The 19,821-nt window shown below is 37.0% G+C and overlaps 1 protein-coding gene across 4 annotated transcripts in view; it reads left to right on the plus strand.

Annotated features, from left to right (window-relative positions):
- Tsp97E (Tetraspanin 97E) overlaps positions 1-19,821 on the plus strand; it is a 75,081-nt gene that overhangs the window by 50,243 nt on the left and 5,017 nt on the right. The gene's annotated exons all lie outside the window — the stretch shown is intronic.

Genomic DNA, 19,821 nt, shown 5'->3' on the forward strand with positions numbered 1-19,821 from the left:
TTCTTGATATAAATGACACTTCATGTCGTACATTAGCATTGTCTTTCCAAATCTTCAGTCGAATACACTTAAATGTTGTAATCAATAATTTAAGTTAATCGACTCAATTTCGGCGTGCATTACCAGCACACAAAGGTGTTAGCAAAAGAGGTAAACATCGAAAAGTACATGATTATTTAATAAATTATTTCTCCCACTACATATAAATCTGTCAACTTTCCGCCTGAAGATAACCGAAATTTTGAAGTGAAAGGTGTGCGATTTTTTTTAAATTGACATTTCTGATAAGTAATTTTATTGCATCGAATTATAAGATGATGACGTTACTTAAAACTATACTCTTATTTTAGCAGCAATTTCTTGCCTGTGATTGTGATTTAGCAATGAAACTTACGTGTATGTGTACAGGCAGCGCCACAGAAAATGATACAAGACTTTGCCATTGAAATTGCTACAACACTTTGTTTTGCAGGTGCATAGGCAACCCAACTTACATCCTCGAGTGATTAGTTACGTCTTGTTTACAATTCCTCCCGTTCCCTTTGCCTGATAGTGAAGGACCTGCTAGGGTGTGAGTGGAAAATTTTTTTTACCGAAGCTAAACTCTCTTGTTTTGTGATCTTCGAGTGGTCAGCATTAAAATGTTATATGACTTACAGTTTGATTCAGGTAGAATCCAAGATGGCGGCCTCAAATTCAAGATGGCCGCCGCTCAGACTGGCAGAATTTACATTTTGCGCTGTAAACTAGAAACAGTTGAGGATAATGGGATCATTCTTGGCAAAATTAGTCAGAAGAACCTAGACATTAAAATTACATCTTATTTGCAAGTTTACGATGATTGGTTAACATTTTATCTGTTTCAAGCTTTAAATTTAATTAAGACGTTTTCACAATATAGGCCTATCTTGAAATATCTGAGGAACATTGTTCTTAATTTTTTATTGCCTATTCCAACCTGAGCAGATTTTTGCCAATACTGTAGTTTTGTTATTGTGAGATCTTTCATAAAGTTGTTGTGTTATATATTAATTTAAGAGTTAGGCACTTGTCTTGGCTTACCATTCTGAATGGTGGTATTCATTGAAATCTGCAGTTGGGTCTGATATCATGTCTCAGTAACTCAAGAGGGAATCATTCATCATACTTTGCTTGTGGTAAAGAAGCTGCCATTTGTTGCGACTAGAAATGCATGTTAATATACCAATTATACCGTCTTCAACCTTTGTGGACCGAACCAGTGTCTGATCCAATACGTGGTCCGATGCAACTTGATTAAATCTGCCAGGCATGCATTTCACTGAAAAGTTTCCTTTGTCAAAATATTCTTGAATACACGGTAGCAACTGCTTCATGCCTTCCAAATATATGCTGGTCCATCGAGCGTAGTTAACGTGATTGAACCGAAAAAATACATCATGCGTTCCATAGTTTAAAGATGGAGGGACCAAATTCCTTCTCTTTCTGCTCTAATACAGTCAAAATTTCTGCTATCTCATAATAAGTTTCCCTGTACTGGTAGGTGTTGCTTTTGATTGATGAAACATCTTTGATATCATTTCTAAACATCGTTCGTATTTCGATTATCAATGGAACTACATTTCCGTAAACTCTATGCACATTTTCTGCTGATCGTAGTAATAGTTTTAGCAAATCTTTCAGTTGTGGAATACACAATGAGAGAAGTGATCACATGGTAATGTTGACCACTTGAGGATTACAAATCACAAGAGTTTAGCTCCGGTAAAATGTTTCCCACTCACACCCGCTCTATGATCTAAAGCAGTCTCCGTCAATTCATTGCTGCTGTGAAGCAATGTATTTGTTATATTAAGAGAGAAATTCGCCTGGAGATATTTTTGAATCGAGTGTTACAATGTGTTCATCAGATTTACACGTTTACTAATTGTAAAAAAAAGTTTTGTCGCGTTTGAGTTGTTTCCGAACAAAGCAGGTCTATGACATTCAGTAATAGTACATTCTAAACTTACGTTGCATGTTGCAAGATTTTCTCTTACCAGAACTTCGCAAGTAGAGAATTGATCCTACTGAGATTTGGATTCAACAAGCTAGAGCGTCTGCCCATACATAAAAGACATCGATGGCTGTTCTCAGACAAATATTTTTTTGGGCATCTCATCTCCCGAAGCAACATGTCATGGCCACCTCGTTCACCAGACTTATTGCCATATGATATTTTCTGTGGTGTTACCTCAGAGGGGAAGTTGACACGAAGAAGAACTGAAAAATGTAGTTCATAGCCAAAGGGCGAGAATTTCATAAGAAGTGGGTCAACATGTATGTGAAGTTTTAGCGACAGGTTGCAAGAGTGCATTCACAAATTTGGTTCTCGTTTGATCGGTATGATTCAAATTCATAAACTATTTTATTTGCTGGAAGTAAGAAGACAAGAAAGAAAAAAAATAACATATTGAGGCCAAATAGCCTAGTTGCTGACGTCTCCATTAAACTCATCGTCAAGAGTTTCCTGCCACACCGTGTTTAAAGAGAGAACTTCATGGACAGACTGCAGTCTACTGCAAGAAAGTTTAAATAATGTCCAGAATTGGTCAGTTGATGAGGTTCACGAAACACAATTTGAATATATATCCTTATTATAAAAGTAAGAAGTCTCTATATGCCTGTCACACTCCTAATAGTTCCATAAGAAAATGAATGACTAATACAATATGTTAGGATTATTGATGAAATGTATATAAAATAAAATCACAGAACTCATATTTCTCAAAACTGTCAAAAAACTCACCCCAAGAGTATATTACTCTTTGTGGATATTCGCATGGAAGTTATTTATGCAACATCGTAAAAGTATTAATGCAATATGTATTTATGAAATATGAACAAAATCGCCTGAATTGTTTTTGAGAAAATCATTCGGAAAAAAAATCTCGAAAAACAAACTATTCCTCGTATATCTTTTCAGGACAAATAAGTTATGCTATATTATCAGGTTATTAATGCAATATTTATGAAATATAAACAGTATTGCGTGAGTCATTCATCCGAAAAAACCCATCTCTAAGAATAAACGGCTGGTCGTAGATTTGTTCAAGACAAATGAGTTACCATATTGTCAGAATATTAACAACATATTTATTTATCAAATGAACAAAATCACCTGAGTCGTTTGAGAGAAAATCGTCCGAGAAACTCATCCCGAAGAAAAAAGTACCCGTTGTACATTTTTAGGACAAATGAGTTACGTCATATTATCAAGTCATTGATGTAATATTTATTTATGAAATATGAACAAAATCTGAGTCAATTTTGAGAACTTGACTCAAGTTTAAAGTTTGGTCTCCGTCCGTTGAACGAATGTACATCAGAACGAACAGATGTTGTAAAACCACTTTTTCAAACCATGAAACGTGTAAATTCGTTGAAATCTCGAATTCGATATTCTTTCGCGACTACCACACTTTCTTCTCTCATTTCGTTGCTCGAAAGTAAAAACGAGGGGGACATTTAACTAGACTTCAAGAAGAAATGCAATCAATCAATCAATTGGAATTTTTAACAAAGCCGAAAAATAATTTCCCAGGTGCCCAACCCAACGGGCCCCGATTTCTCTGTAACTTTGAAGGGGGCATTCAAATATGTGTTTGGATGCAGAGTAGTATTTAAGAAGGCATATATGAGGATTTTAAGACAAATTGAATTCAAATTATGCCAATATTGTATTTGGTCTAGGAATTAATTCGTGCGGGTGGACAAGAGATGGCGCAACGAACGGAGCGTCCCACAGTTCCGTGTATCCACATGTGTTGCAAACCCCTGTCATCGCGTATCGTTCGTAGTATAGGGCAGTGGATTAAAGCGTCAACAACACCAGTTTGTAGTTAAGTGAACATGGCGCAATTTGTGCCTGAAAGTGTTTTTGCGGGGTGTCCTGCTGCATTACTTTAACATGCAGAAAAGTGCGACTGAAAATCATCGTATTTTGGTGGAAGTGTATGGTGACCATGCTCTAGCTGAGCGAACGTGTCAGAAGTGGTTTGCACGGTTTAGAAGTGGTGATTTCGGCTTGGCAGACCAAGAGCGAGCTGGACAGCCAAAAAATTTCAAGACGAAGAATTGACAGCATTGCTCGAGCAGGATTCGTGTCAAACGCAGGAACAACTTGCAGCAGCATTAGGCGTTGATCAAACAACAGTCTCCAAACGCTTGAAAGCCATGGGAATGATTCAAAAGATGTCACATTGGGTTCCACATGAATTGAAAGACAGAGACGTTGAAAGACGAAAAACCATTTGCGAATTGTTGCTTCAACGACAGAGCAGAAAGGGGTTTCTGCATCGAATTATTACGGGTGATGAGAAGTGGATCCATTACGAGAACCCTAAACGAAAAAAGGCCTGGGTGAAACCAGGTGAACCAGGTCCATCACAACCAAAACGAGATATTCACTGTGCAAAGGTTATGCTGTGCATATGGTGGGATATGAAAGGTGTGGTGTACTATGAGCTGCTGCAACCGGGTGAAACTATGAATGGAGAACGTTATCGACGACAATTAATGCGTTTGAAGCAAGCTCTGGCCAGAACACGACCAGAATGGGAGAACAGACATGATAAACTTATTGTTCAACATGATAACGCTCGCCCACATGTCGCAAAACCGGTCAAAACCTATTTAGAAAATGTCGGATGGGAAGTTTTACCCCACCCGCCGTATTCACCAGACGTTGCTCCTTCGGACTACTACTTGTTCGATTGCATGAACAACGATTTGATTGGACAGCGGTTTACTTCTTCAGAAGATATCGAAACATGGGTCTCTGACTGGATCGCTTCCAAGGATGAGGACTTCTTTCACCACGGAATCCGTACATTGCGTGACAGATGGGCGAAAGTGGTGGCTAGCGATGGACAATATTTTTCTTAAGGTATTTATGTATTTTGTGTTTGTACTACAGCTTCAATGTGTGCGTACCAACCGCACGAATTAATTCCTAGACCAAATATATTCATAAAAAATACATACAACAATATATTTAACAATAAAAATACATATAAAAATTCATATTCATAAGAACACATGGGAAGCCCGTCCTCCGTAGAAGTCTGCACGGCCCATGAATTTATAATGTGAGGCCCGACCCGAGTCCGAAATATGTTTTAGTATTTAGGCTCCAACTGAGCTCGTGTTATAATCAAATGAGCCCGAAATAAGCCCGAATTACAGAAACTTAATAATTAATGCAAAATTGTATTTTTATTTTGAGCAATTAGAGGTTTTATTTGCCAGTTCTTCTTTAAAAGTTCTGCAGAAAGAACGGTGTAATATATATCGTTGTACAGTATATTTACATAGTTAGGGCCGAGAAATATGGTTGTATATTTAAAAATTTACGGCCCGGGCCCGAAGCGATATATGCTTTCTAGGCCCGAGTAAGGCCCGCGGGCTCGGCCCGAGTCTGTGCAGACCTCTACCCCAGGCTCCTTTAGGATTGGCGCCCTTCCCAACACCATTAAGGGATTGAATACCAGGGATATTTTGCAGAGAATTACAGCAGAAAATATTCAATTTTTAACGAGTTTGGTCCACCTAAAACTGCGTTACCGTATATATTTACTTGTCTGTCTGGGAGAGACAAAGTTTCCAAGTACTCCTCGATGGATCATTATAAATTTTAGCCGGATATAGATGATCAACAGTTATGGATCGAGTACATTGATGAAGTGATCCATTCAGTTGATTCCGAGATATGGAAATCAAAAATCGGTTCCCCATGTATTGCTATTGCTACTATGAAAGTCAATATGAATATTATCCTTGCTTGGTAGACTACCCGCAATGTGGTTGAGGTCAAGGGATTAGTATAACGATAAGGATCCAAAATACTAATCTGTCTCTGTGAAACACAACGCTAAAGTGAAACTCAATAACTTTCTACTCGAGGGGGAAAGCTGGTGCTCCGATATTTTTCGAATTTTTGAATATGTAGCGTTAGTACAAGTAAAAGAGTCTTTTAAAAATGAATAATTCCTTCATCCAGGAAACTATAGTGATACGTCGCCTTACACATGAGGGTTATAAAACCGAAGAGACAATAAAACATTCCAGGAAAAGATGTTTTAGACTGGGAAGTCGAAAATACCGGAGTTCCATTGTTGCCTGAAATAGGCGTGTCAGGTATCTATGGTCAGGTTTCTTGGTACGCTGAATGGAATAAAAGTATTATCAGTCAAAGAGGATGAAAAATGTCAAAAATGGTGGCCGTCCGAACTTTCCAAACATTTATAATTTCTACAATTATTAACAGATCGGAACTGTGTGTGATATGCAGTATATAAGGCGTACCGATTTTCGTTTTTTATGTTGAAGATACTATTTTTGCTTATTGATCAATACATTGCGTTTTAATATATGTCACACAACTACACACTGTCGTACTTACGTTTGCAACAATATGTGTTTATGATTCATATTATTTAATTTGTTTTTCTATAGCACTTTTGCACACAATATAACATTGTATTTTCGTTCACACAATTACGCCTCTGTTCCTTTGGCAATGTAATTAATACATTTTATATCACCTTTTCTCATTTTTTACGAACTAATGACATGATATATTAGCATGTAATATCATACAATTTTGTTCTTCGTGTCAATGGCGTTTGTTATTCTTTAAGCTTCTTCTTTTACCGGCCCCGGGTAAAAGCTAAGCCACTCACCTCAACATTCAACACCACTTTTATTCCACCCTGGTGCATTTTTCTTAACGTTTCAATGCAATTTTCAAACATATTCACTCGCAACATAGCCGAAAATTCGCAAATTATCGGAGCAGCAACCTTCACCTTATTCCTTTATATCTCCGGAACGGTTGAGATCGAGGGTTTTCCCCTCTAATGGGTTTAATTGTACACAAAAACACTTCGTTTGCGCATAAACTCGTCCACAATTTCATGTCACACACAAATCGGTTTTCTCGTCAATGTTTGATTCTGCCAGGATAGTTGACATGAACCTGTAAATCCAACTTACCTGTTAACGTGGAGGCGGATTCTATGCTAATATTAGGTCCTGTCCGTCATAATCTCGGTGTTGAATAAGGACGGAAAACAAAACTAAACTCCTCAACTTCGTTTGGTGCATGGCTGACCAAGAACATTAGGAAAGAAGAGTCACCAACCCCAAATGTGGTAGATAGATACCTGATAATACGAGAGAGAACTAATTACACTGAGCGTTTTATGCGACGTGGGACGGCATTTTGGGAGCCCTAGCAAAATATAGAGTCAGTATGACACATGGTCACCATAGATATGTCACTGCTGCAACAAGGAAAGCCATAGAACGAACAGATGTTGGATATCAACCAAGAGTATCGCAAGTCATGCGATATTCTCGAAGTACATCTGCTGTAACTGGGGGTTTGTAGTTCAAGTCAGTGGAACAAATGTGTTCAACAGACGGGAGATTAGGTGGTCTTGTGAGCCAAGAAAGTAGTGGAACATGAAGTTCATTCACGAATTGTCGGACATTTCGTGCCATGCGGGCGCGTATTATTCTGTTAGAAAAAGGCTCTGTTCAGAAGATGCAAAAGTGGAAATAGCAACAAAATACTCTAGAATCATTCTACTTCAAAGGGATCAGAGGTCTCACATCCACCATTTCCAAAGTTAATGAAATTTGGTAGGAAGGTACTATATTATCTTTGATGTTATGTGCCTAATAATGTCAGTTTAATATCTACTTTGGTTGAATTGATATGGACTTACAGAGAAAGGTCACTCACCTTCGCACGCAAAATTTTCCCAGCGTTTTTGAAAGTTGTAGTAAACATAAAGAATTGGACCATTTTTACACAATTGGACCATTTTTGATGCTGATTCAGAATATGTTACGAATTAGTCATTTAAACATACCTCAGTATAGATACAACTCTAGAAAATTGGCAAAAAGAAAGTTTTTGCGCAATTCAGGTAGCCTACATTGAAGACATCATAACTACGTTGTGAATGCACCAATTCAATCAAAACTTGGAGACGAATTCTATGATGCCAATGTGTGGATTAAATTTAGGTGCTACTGTCCAGCTAGATCCGAAGATATGCACATGCAAATTTGGTCAAAATCTCGTAGATGCAAATTTTATAGTATCTTTGGCGGGCGATGTCTCAACTGTACCCTCCTTAGTCTTATTTTTCTTGCAAGGGCGGAAAAGGCATGCTTCAAGCTTCAGAGGCTATATAGTTTAATTTTAGAACCCCGTGTCTTAATAAATAAAAAGATAATTCCGAAATGTAGTTCTTGTAACCCTTGTAGTACTGGTGAAGATTTGTTTAAGTGAGGTTTGTGTGTTTATTGAGTTTAGGGCGAGGCAATCATCGGAAATGATTTGTATTGTACTGAACATTCGAAGGGCAAATGTGCACATCGATTTCAAGAATCAACATAACATTAAAATGAATAGAAATATATACATAGTAAATTTGGAAAACGTGCAATATACTGAATAGTCAGTTCTATTTTTGATTATATAGGACTGCAATTGTATCTTGGAGAGATTATGGATAAATGTATTGTCTTCTTATTATGTTAGTGGTGCGTGTAAGATTGTAAACATATGTTGCTCTGGAATTCATCAAATATCTTGAACAGTTAACCAATGGAATGAGCGAGCAGGATTATGAGGATGCATGAAGCTGACAAGGGCATCTTGTTCATATGAAACTTCACATATAGAAAGCGCGCCCAGACGATAGCCAGTCGGGAGACTTTGAATTTTGCACAAAGAAGCATTCATAAAGTTTGTGGTTTCTTCGGAAGAAGAAAAAACTAAACGTTGCCTTCATTTCTCTCTCCCCCGTTTCTCTCCCCTTCTCTTCCATCCATGTGTTCAGTGTGTGTGTGTGGGAGGGGGGGGGGGGTTGTATCAAAGAAACAAGATCATTGACAAAGATTTGGTGACAGTTTGGGTTCAGTTTATTACCTGTCAGTTAGTTTTCAAGGGAGACGAAAACCAAACAGGATAGTATGAAAAGAAACCTCACACGGGGGCGGCATCTCTTTACATTTTCCACCCTCCGAACATTGTCATACACATATGCAACATAGTGTCCAGATTGTAAACTTGAAATGGGTGGAATTTCATTTGCTTCAAAGGCTTTAACTATGAATGCATCAGTGAATACTCAGCTTAATCTGACGTTATTGAAACTAATGGGCTTAAATTGGTTATTTTCTTTTGTTCTAGCAATGATGTGCCCCCCTGACAAATCTTTCTTGATCATCTTGAATGTATGTAGTATTATCTTGTGTTACATAAAAGAAAGCTTTATGCCTGGAATGTTGTCATGACAAAATTTGAACAAATCATGCCAAGTCAGTATTTGGTCATTTAAGAGCCTCTGTAACTAGTACGAGCTACTAGCCTTTTTGCTGTTCCTCCAATGCGGTCACAAGGAGATTTTCCATGGCTTGTTCCGAAGAAATTCCGTTCACCAGTGATGCCAAAGTTCTCTTCATGCAGAGATCAGTTAATGAAATTATTATACTGAGCAGCCGATCCATCACTAAAGTAATAAATGTTCTTCCTACTGAATCAGACTGAATCTTCAGATACTGAATCAAACACATTAGAAAAGCATGAACAGTGGTAGTATAATGGCGGAGGCAGTTACTGATCACACGTGTGTTAATATTCTTAAGTTCGTTTTCACCAACATTCATAAAAAAGGGATGCAATGTGGCCTGACTATTATCCCTTTTTGGCATAATAAATTAGTAGTTCTCAGTAAAATCCATCAATATGATCACTTCATTATCTGGAAGCTGTTTAACATATAAATTTTGGTCTTTTAACACAAAGTGGTGGCATCTCAAGTTGGCAATTTTTAAAACAATGAAGTCTTCAACAGTTACATGGCATGTCTGCAATGTGTCCCTGTCAGTATGGATCCTTTGCTTTCGCTTGGATCTAATCTTTGGAAACATCTCCCAAATGAGACCCAAAGTTGAATTTTTCCTGGCCATTGCTCACAGCTTTGCAACACAATTTTTTGCTTCCAAACTACACAGTTTTTTCTTTATTAGTTAGTTGCAGCTAACATCAGTTTCACATGTTGGTGAATTGTACAGGCCCATACATTAAATATATTTCAAAAGCACCAACTGTAAGGCACCATTTTGGTCGTAGATCACAACATTTGAGCTGAGTTGATTGTCATGTTGCTTATGGTAACAGATAGCTTTAAACATTTCTTTGAAGCTACAAAAAAGTAAACGTTTTTGCTTACGGATTTTTTAACCGTTGATTCTTACTGCAATACAATCCTTTTTGCATGGGCACGGACGAGAAAATCCATCATCCTCAGGCAAGTTGAGGATATTTTGTTTAATCTCAGTATTGAACTGTCTTCTTTTCCTGTTCGCAGGATGTTACTAAAATGCCAGCTTCCACCTTTAAGTTTCTAGCCTGCTTCACTATTTTAGTTGAAACATCAAATTTTTTCATGTCCTGGAACATTATGGAATGTGTTAGAAGATTATAGTATGTTCTAGGATGTTTTGTAATTTTCTAGCGTATTATAGGATGTTGCAGAACATTTTGTAATGCTCTAAAACATTCTATAATATTCTATATCATTTCAGAAAGTTCTAACATTTCGTTATGATAACTTTTCAAATCCTCTAAGAGGTATTTTTATTTCTTAAGACGTAGGTTTTAAAATTAAACTATATATCTTCTAAAGCTCTTCCCAGGCTTGGCAAGATAAATAAGACTGGAGAGAGGTTACAGTTAGAATATTGCTCTTCCTTATATATATATATATATATATATATATATATATATATATATATATATATATATAAAAAATCAAAATTTGCAAGTGCATATCTTTAGATCTAGCTGGGCAATGACAGTTGAATTTAATCGACATGGTAGATGGAAATTACACCTCCAAGTTTTGATTGAATTGGTGCATTAACAACGCAGTTACAGTGTGTTCAATATAGGCTACCTGAATTGCGTTAATTTTTTTGACAACTTTCAAGAGTTGTATCCATACTGAGATATGCATAAACGGCTAATTAGTAACTTATTCTGATTCAACGTCAAAAATCGCCTAAATATGCAAAAGATCATATCTTTATGTGTACTACAACTTTCAAACACTCTGGGCAAACGTAACAGTTACGTTGAGTGCGAAGGTAAGTGGCTTCGCTTGATGCTACCAAAGAAAGTATTCAACCAAAATTTGGTACACAACCATCACAGATAATGTAGAACTTCTCCGCTAAATTTTATTAACTTTGGAAATGGTCGATCTAGGACCATCTGTGGAATTGGTCCCTTTGACATGGAATGACTTTTTAGTGATGTTAACGGTGGCCGGTCATTGTCCTATAAATGACTGATGGGAATGAAAACTAAATCCGGTATAGCGTCTTGTACCATGAAGTTAGTTATTGAATCGGTGTGGCTATGCAGAACGTATATATTGCCTGGTCGCTGCGATACTAACCGGTGGATTCGACCATCATATGGCGCAGACAAAAAGAGGAGTAGGTGGGAGATCTTGCCATTCATCCCGTCTTACACTATAGAGCAGTCGGTCGTTGGAAGCAGAGATGATGAAGCTGCATCTAACAAGGTGGTTAAAATAAGCATAGGAATTTTCATAAATAAGCTGAGTCCTCCAACTATACAAAATCTTCCGACATTTCACTTTAATCCTCTAGCCAATTGAAGAGATCCGTGTCTAAGTCGGACAGATGAGAGATATCTTTGTAACACACAACTCCACTAGTTTCCCCAATAGAAAAATAGAAAAGGAAATGAAAAAGGGTCATCCAGAACCCATGACTCCACTCTGACAGGCCGTTAGGTATCAGCCATTAAATAGTTAACGTAAGTGGAAAAATCCACGTCAGATAGAATCCAACTCGAGATATCAACTGTGTGCCGTTCCATATAAAGTGGAAGTGCGAAAACAGGTAAAATGTAACACGTAGCCAGATGGTAAGAGCTTCAGGATCATATTCATGGTGCTTCAATCCTATCTCATGCATCATTTCGGAATTCAGAATTCAAATTGTCTATATTATTATTCAGGGATATCGTAACTTCAATTATACATGGCGACTCAAGCTTCAATAACAATTTTTTATACCTGGTATAACAAAAGTAAAAAAAATACATTTAATAGTACAAACACGAACTACATATTAGGAATTTATATAATAAAATACAAAACATGGCTCTCATGTTATCAATTGGTACTCATTGATATTACTTATTAGTCTATAAAACTCACCGCCGAACATGCAAAATTCCGAAGTGTTCCAATCTATATTATAAAATTGAAAGTGACTATGTTTGTGACTCTTAATCTCTTGAACCACCCGACCGATCTTGATCAAATTTTCAACATAGATGAGGTTCGGTCCTGGGAATGTTTTTATCGTTTCACATTGAAGTAGAGATGCAAGGGCTCGGAAAAAAACCGGCTTTTTTGGAAAAAAAACTTTTTTCTGCTTCGTTTTTTTTGCTTGGGAAATTTTGGGCTTTTTTGAAAATTCTGCTTTAAATTGATAAGCCAGATTTTGTTTCGCTTCTCTACAACACAAAAAGTCATTTAATTAGTGGTTGATGCCGATAATAATATAAAACCTCGAAAATAAACCATGAATTTCGATAAGATATTTCAAACAGTTTTACTTCTCAACATATTTACATTATGAATTCCAAAGGATTAACCAATGTATATAATAAGATTTTTTTTAACCTCCTACATAGAAAAGTAAGCAGGGTTGGCAAGAGCCATGGTTGTTTTTGAAAATGCCAAAAACCCGTTTTTTGGGGGGAGTTTAAACTAGGCTTTTTTGGTTTAAACCAGGTTTTTTTGGGTGTAGATATTTTGCTTTATGTATTTATATTACATATTGACAGAAATAAGTTTGTTTCGCCTTGGTGTTATTATGCAACAACGGGGTTATGCTGGAAGAGGTCACATAAGCTTAAAGAAGTCCGGTCAGTAAATTTCTTAAATTGAGAAACTCCCGCCCTAACCATCGGGAAAATTCCGTCATTACTCTAAATGTAAAACAATAACGGAAAAAATCCTGTTATTGCTTTGCATGTAAAATTTAAAGGTCAACGTATCATAATCAGTACGCTAAAACTGAGGTATTAAATTACAAATTTAGTGCGTACATATCATTGAAAGTATAATCCAAGCTAATGTTGGAAGCTACGTAGGCAATCGATAAATTTTGTCAATTTATATCAGTATATTTAAGCAACCTTGGCTTCTTTATAAAACAACAGACATTCAGGCATGCAGAAATATACAATTTAGTTTCGTTTCGTATGTTCAGGCTTAACATCCTTACGTAATACCGAGGTTATCAAGGAGAAGACTTTCGCTTAAAGTGACATCCGAACCGCTACTTTGTTTACGCATGAAAGAGGGGTTGTGGTTCGACCGAGAATTGAACATGGGACACCTTGATTAAAAGGTGAAAAGGAAATAAAACTAATGCAAATGGTTTGATGTATGGAAACGTCATCATGAAGTTCACACGATTCGCATTTTTCGTACCTTTTATTTTTTTCGGTTTAAACCAGTTGTTTATTTAAAAAAAAAAAAAGAAGAAAAACAGCTGGTGTAAACCAGCCAACCCTAAAAGTAAATACTTTTTTTTAAAAAAATACTCAAATAAGTAGCAAAATTCTATGTAGCATTTTTACTTCAAAATATTCCATCCCCTCTTTTTGGAACAAAATAAAATAAAAATAAAACAAGAAAAATACTTAGATTTATATGATACACTTAAAGGCTCCACACCTAGAGCTTTTGGTTTTGTATATTCTTGAAATTCTACAGTTTTATATAAGCACCATCACGGTTTATTCAGTCCTCAAGTTTTCTGTATTTTTAACAAGAGGGATTGAACATGAAGGGTGTGAGATAAGAACATGGTAACCCATAATTTTACTACTTTAAGAAATTAGAAATTTTCTGCTGCACAATCCATTTTGAAAGTCGGAAAGCTGATTTTTCACATAAGTCTATACATGAGGGATTAAACGAAGCGGTATGCGTTGCTGCCTATCTGATGCTGCGTAACTCAGCAATTGAAAATTTGTTAGTTACCATGTTCTTGGCTCACACCCTTCATATCATTATGGAACTCTCCCCACTCCACCAACACACACACACACACACAAAAAAAAAAAGGACTACGGAATATATTTAAGTTAAGATAAATACAACTGCACAACAAACATGATTGACTGGAGCTTTTTCGCTTCTATCGAGAAGTCCGGAATTCAACTCAGCATTCGACCATTCTGACAAAACTTTTCTTCATTCCATCTATGAAGTAGAAATAGTGCGTGTACTGTGAGTTGGCTGACTTCATTTCTTATTGTTTTTAAATCGTTATTATTACTAATTACCAGCAGTGACGGTTTTGCGAGGGTTAGGGGGGCGGTCTTTCGGACTGAAGCCTGTTCCCCAAAATTACGGAATGTCTAAAACAAACGAAATATCTATTAGTTATGCCTTTACTCATAAACTTTAAGCTGCCGTCAAATAAAAATTACGAATGTTTAGAAAAACTAAACATTAGTAAGTAAAAAACCCTCCCAAAATACTTTTCTAAATCCGCCACTGATTCTCAGTATAAAATGATCTTTAAGGTTGTATCCGGAAGATTATCGCTAAATATATAAACGAAACGAAATACAGTATTAGTTATGCCTGTACTCATAAACTTCAAGCTCCTCCCAAATAAAATTAGGAGATTTTAGAAAATGAAACAATCAGAGAAACCCGTCCCAAAGTACGTTTCTAAATCCGCTACTGATTATTTGTATAAATTAGTATTCAAGGTTGTATCCGGAAAATTATTGCTAAATCGTTGCACAGCTACAGTATAACAGAAATTTGGAAGTACGGTTAGACGGATATATTGAAAAACGTACGCTTTGACGGATATATAGAAAAACGTAAGTTTAACTTCTGCGTTAGAAGCTAGAGTACTAAGCTCTTAGAAATGAAACAGACGACAAACTGAAATGATATCGAGAAGAAAAAATATCGATAACTCAAAAGTTAAAATAAAGTTAAATAGCCTCTAAAATTGCCCTCAAATACTACATTCTTCATGTTAGCTTTAATTCGTAAAACATGTGCTCCATCCATCTTGATGGTGAATTTTAGAGCGAAATATGGCATTTAGGTCATGGAATTCTTATCTAAGTATAGAATACACTATAAGAAAGCTATTTAGATAGAAAAATCATGAAAATGAAAAAAGCCAAAATTTCCAAAATTCTCGTTTTTTCCCAAAAAAGCCGGCTTTGTATGTGAAAAAAACCATCGATTCAAAAAAGCCGGCTTTTTTGCATCTCTACATTGAAGGTAAAACTTAATAAATCTTAAGTCCAGCGAATTTTCAGTAAAATAAAAAATATTTAACGCTAAAAGTCATTTGTCTTAAACCGGGAATAGAGGCGGTTCTGACCAAGAAGACCAATTCGAGAGAGCCCGGTGAAGCTATGTTGATGGTCGCCAGAAACTAATTTGCGAAAGAAGAGAAAATTGAACTAGCTCTATAACAAAAATTCTAAGTCAGAAAGTTATTATGTAGCAGAAACTAAGTTCCACCTTCCGATCCGATAACATGGAAATACATTTATCTCTAAACTCCGAAGATGCGGAGCAAAACCCGAAGTTAACTAGATTTATATGATTGCTTTGTACCTGTGGTAGAGAGGGACAACTCGAGAGCCTATTCCTATTCCAACCTATTCCTGAAGATACAATTGCTCGTGGGGGCAGAAGCATTAAGCTTTATAACCTCGGTTCCCGGTTACATTTCCGGGTCCTAACCGCAGGAGATGTTCCTGGTTGAGACGCTTACGTCTCTTGAAGAACCAATGGTTAGAGATGGGTGGAGATGCGCAACTGTCATTACAGATTTCGTCCCGTGAAAACACCTTGATGTAACATTGGCAGAAGAATCAAAAACATGAAAAACAAAGCAATACTTATCACTCAGACCTGGTCAAACCTCTTACCCGAGATGCCTGAAATTTATTCAAAATGTAATATATCAATCACGAATTCAAATGATCATGCCCACAGTTCGCATCCTTGTCCAAATTCCTCGTAATTAATTAATAAATTACGGGATTCTTTCCTGGTCCTGTAGTTGCTTTTATTTAATCTTATCGTCTCAATATTGAGACAATAATTGAACTCAGAACTTGTTTTATTCAGTCGTTTCTTTTCGATTATTGAAATCCAGGGAGAAACTTGACAGACTTTACACTTATACTAGAGGTCTCTCCTCGATTTTACATACACTCTTTACCCATTACAGATGTAGACTTGCCATTACATATGTACATCTGGTACAGAGTCAGCTATAAGCTATAGACCTAATAAGATCACAATCACATGAGCTTATGGGAGAATTAACTGCGGCAGAGGCTCGAACTCAGACACTCAGCTCTTATCAATTGTCCAAGAGACTAACTTGTTTTGAGTATATTTCCTTTCTTTTTCTGCGCTAATTATCTTTCTTCAGACAAGAATCCACAAAAGCGGAAATCTATGTGGACATGAATCGGCTTCCGTCACTTGCTTAATCCATCTATAAAGACTTCGTACCAAGTTATTAAAGAGACTGAATTCATATTGTTTTGTATCAGCAATTCGGGTTCGACAGCATGCAAAATTGACAAGTAACAATAGAGCAAAAATGGAAAAAGATATCGAAAAGCGTTGTTTTTGCAAACGACTTACGGCTCGAAGAATAGATTCCATCTCTTCTGTTAACCCTCTGTTCAAACTGGAAGTGATGAAATTAACTAATCCCGTTTCGACTTTGACGTCATAGAACAAAAACAGTAATACATAGCATAGCGAGAAGCGGTGTTCTACAATCGATTTAGCGTCACAAGAGGATATACTACCACCATCTACAACAGTCTACCAAAATTGGAAGTGGTTGAAATTTACTGGTATTTCCGGTTTCAATATTTTCGTAAAGAAAAAACTGTAAGGTATAGCGAAAAGCGGTTTTCTCTCATCTAGCGGCTCAAGAATGAGTTTTGCCTATCTATTCAAACCGGAAGTGGTGAAAAGTTATGATTTCCGGTCACAATACATGGCATGATTGATAAAACGGAAATAATAACGACAAGCAGTGTTTTGATATGCATTCAGTACCGCAAGAACGTTTCACCTCTGGTTTTATTTCTGTATTGAAACCAAAACAAACTTTGTTTTACGTCTCACGATTATGCCGGCTAGGCTAAAGGAGACAGTGATGATGAGAAATTAATGAAATGGTGGAATGAAGAAAGTGGGAGAACCGCGAGAAAACCCACTCACACGGTGTTTGTCCACCACAAAGCTCACTTGCCACGAGCTGGGATCGAACCAAGAACCCCAGGCACCAGAGGTGAACGTTCTACCACTGAGCCACCGCGGCCCCTCTATTGCAACTGAAAGTGATAGGCATCAATTAGCAGCAAAAGACAGCGATTAATGATTTTTTTTATATGGATTCAGCGTCCTGTTCTGTCTTTGATCGTATTTCTCTATTCCAACCGGAAATTACATAGGTACAGGCTCGGACTGGCCAGGGCAGGAGGGCAGGGATCCCTGCCGGGGCCTTCTCTAAATATATATATATATAACATAGCAAGCAAGATAAAACAGGTCTGCTGTGTTGAAGCATGGAACAACATAGTTACTCGTTGTGGTTTGTTCCATTCCTAGAGTTTGGTAACCCTCAGCATTGAATGTCGTCTTGGGGTGCCACTTGTTTGGGGCCCTTTGTTTGTGACCTAGTAAGAATATATTTTAACAATGTGAAGAATGGGGCCCCAGTATCATATTGTCTAAATGTGTATTTGGGCTCCATGAATGCCGAAATGAGACTGACTTTTGTAAAATCCTGCTGGGGTCCTCTGTTAGCCGTTTGACAAGTTATTGCAACAGCATAAAGGAAAAGAACAGGTTCCCACCCTGGGGCCCCATTACCACACGTAAATGAAGCTGACAGCTTTATGAAGAAAATGTATACACATATTGTATGGTTCATATCCTTAATTTGGTAATGGTAGATTCCAAAGAACAAGATGAAGCAGCAGTAAATCTAGTTGGTCTCATTCAGACGAGCGCAGTGTTTCTGTCTGAATCACATAACATGGATGTGTTGACGGAACAAGCAAATCAGAATTATACTGGAAGTGACACGCTTCGAAGGCTTCAAAAAATTGGAGCTACTCGCTGGTGGAATAAACACAGAGCTTTAAATGCGATCATTGATATCCACATTTATCAAGGGAAAGACCAAGAAGCAACAAGCCAAAGCAACCGACTTCTGACTTTTCTACTGTTCTGAACGACGTTACAACCACGAGACAGTTCGATGCGAAAAGAAGTTTCAAGCCCAGACCCTGTTGCATAAATAGTGTGAATTCCAAACCATTGTGATGTGTGCCATGTACGATCACCTATTCGTGTTAACCAAAATATTTACAGTCGCAAGCTAAGAATTACACTCCTTGGAATTTAGTAGCAAAATTACGTGAACAGCTAAGCGAGAAACTTCAACTCCAGGTTGAAGAATTTGCCAAATTATATGACAAAGCGAAGGCGAAAGACTTTTGCAAAACCACGAATCTGCAATTAAAGGAATATTATACTGACATTGAAATAGAAGATGTTCGTCGGCTATCGAAGAAGAAAAGAATGGCTGATGAAAAGTCATCTGATGAGAGAAGCAAAGACTTAGCCCATCAAACTTCTTTTAAAATGGAACATTATTATGAGATTTTGAGTTTAGCAGTAAACAGTGTGGAAGAAAGGTTTGAACCTTCTGAATGATTTAAGGATTTGTGGTCGCTAGTTCCTAAATGTTTCAACGAAATAAAAGCACGGCTTCCAGAGAATGCATTTGCAGCACTTCCTTGAAAAAAGTTAAACCTCGATAAGGTTCAACTATCGAAACGAAGCTTTATCTGTTGGTGTCGTAACATTCAAAGAAGTAGACAAGCTACCAAGTACGAATATATCGGAGGAGATTTCAATGATGATGACTCTGAAGAAAAGAAAGGGCAAGAAAGTATGAAAACTGATAGAGCTTGTGGCACATGCTTGTTCTGTGCAGCAGTTATTCTTTTTGACTTTATACAACTGACGAGTTCATTAAATGACTGTATGCCCCCTATAAAAATGCCTTAACGTTACCATGTACACAAGTGTGCTGCGAACGAGAATTCTCAAAACAAATTAATTAAAACAAAATTGCGTCTGTCCTGTCTCAGGATCTACTGGAAACATTTATGTTAATCATAATGGAATATGATGTCTCTAGTATTATCGATGTTGAAAAGGTGTTACTAGAGCTCTGTGAATTTTCCGTAGAACTGGAGAGGCTGTTGCGTTGTTAACTTAGAGAGTGGTTAGCTTCTTGTTTCCTTTAACTTTAACCAACAGTGCCATAATATGATTCAGTAATATGTCTTTTATACTTTGATACTTATATAAACTATATGCCTGTGTGTTGATAACGGCCTTTGGTTTCCTAGAGACATATACACTATAAATAAAATTTGGTACACATATACATTAGGAAACATAAGATATAATCTTAAAATGTTTCAACATATAATTGAAGGTTTTGTGCGCTCATTGAAACAGCATTCGTGAAACAACCACTTCATCTTCGTGTTTAAACTATTCATAATACTCTTGAGGGCGCGGTGGCTCAGTGGTAGAGCGTTCACCTCCGGTGCTTGGGGTCACTGGTTCGATC

This window comes from Thermobia domestica, chromosome 2 (assembly GCF_964235325.1).
Source record: "Thermobia domestica chromosome 2, izTheDome1.hap1.1, whole genome shotgun sequence".
Classification (NCBI taxonomy): Eukaryota; Metazoa; Arthropoda; class Insecta; order Zygentoma; family Lepismatidae; genus Thermobia; species Thermobia domestica.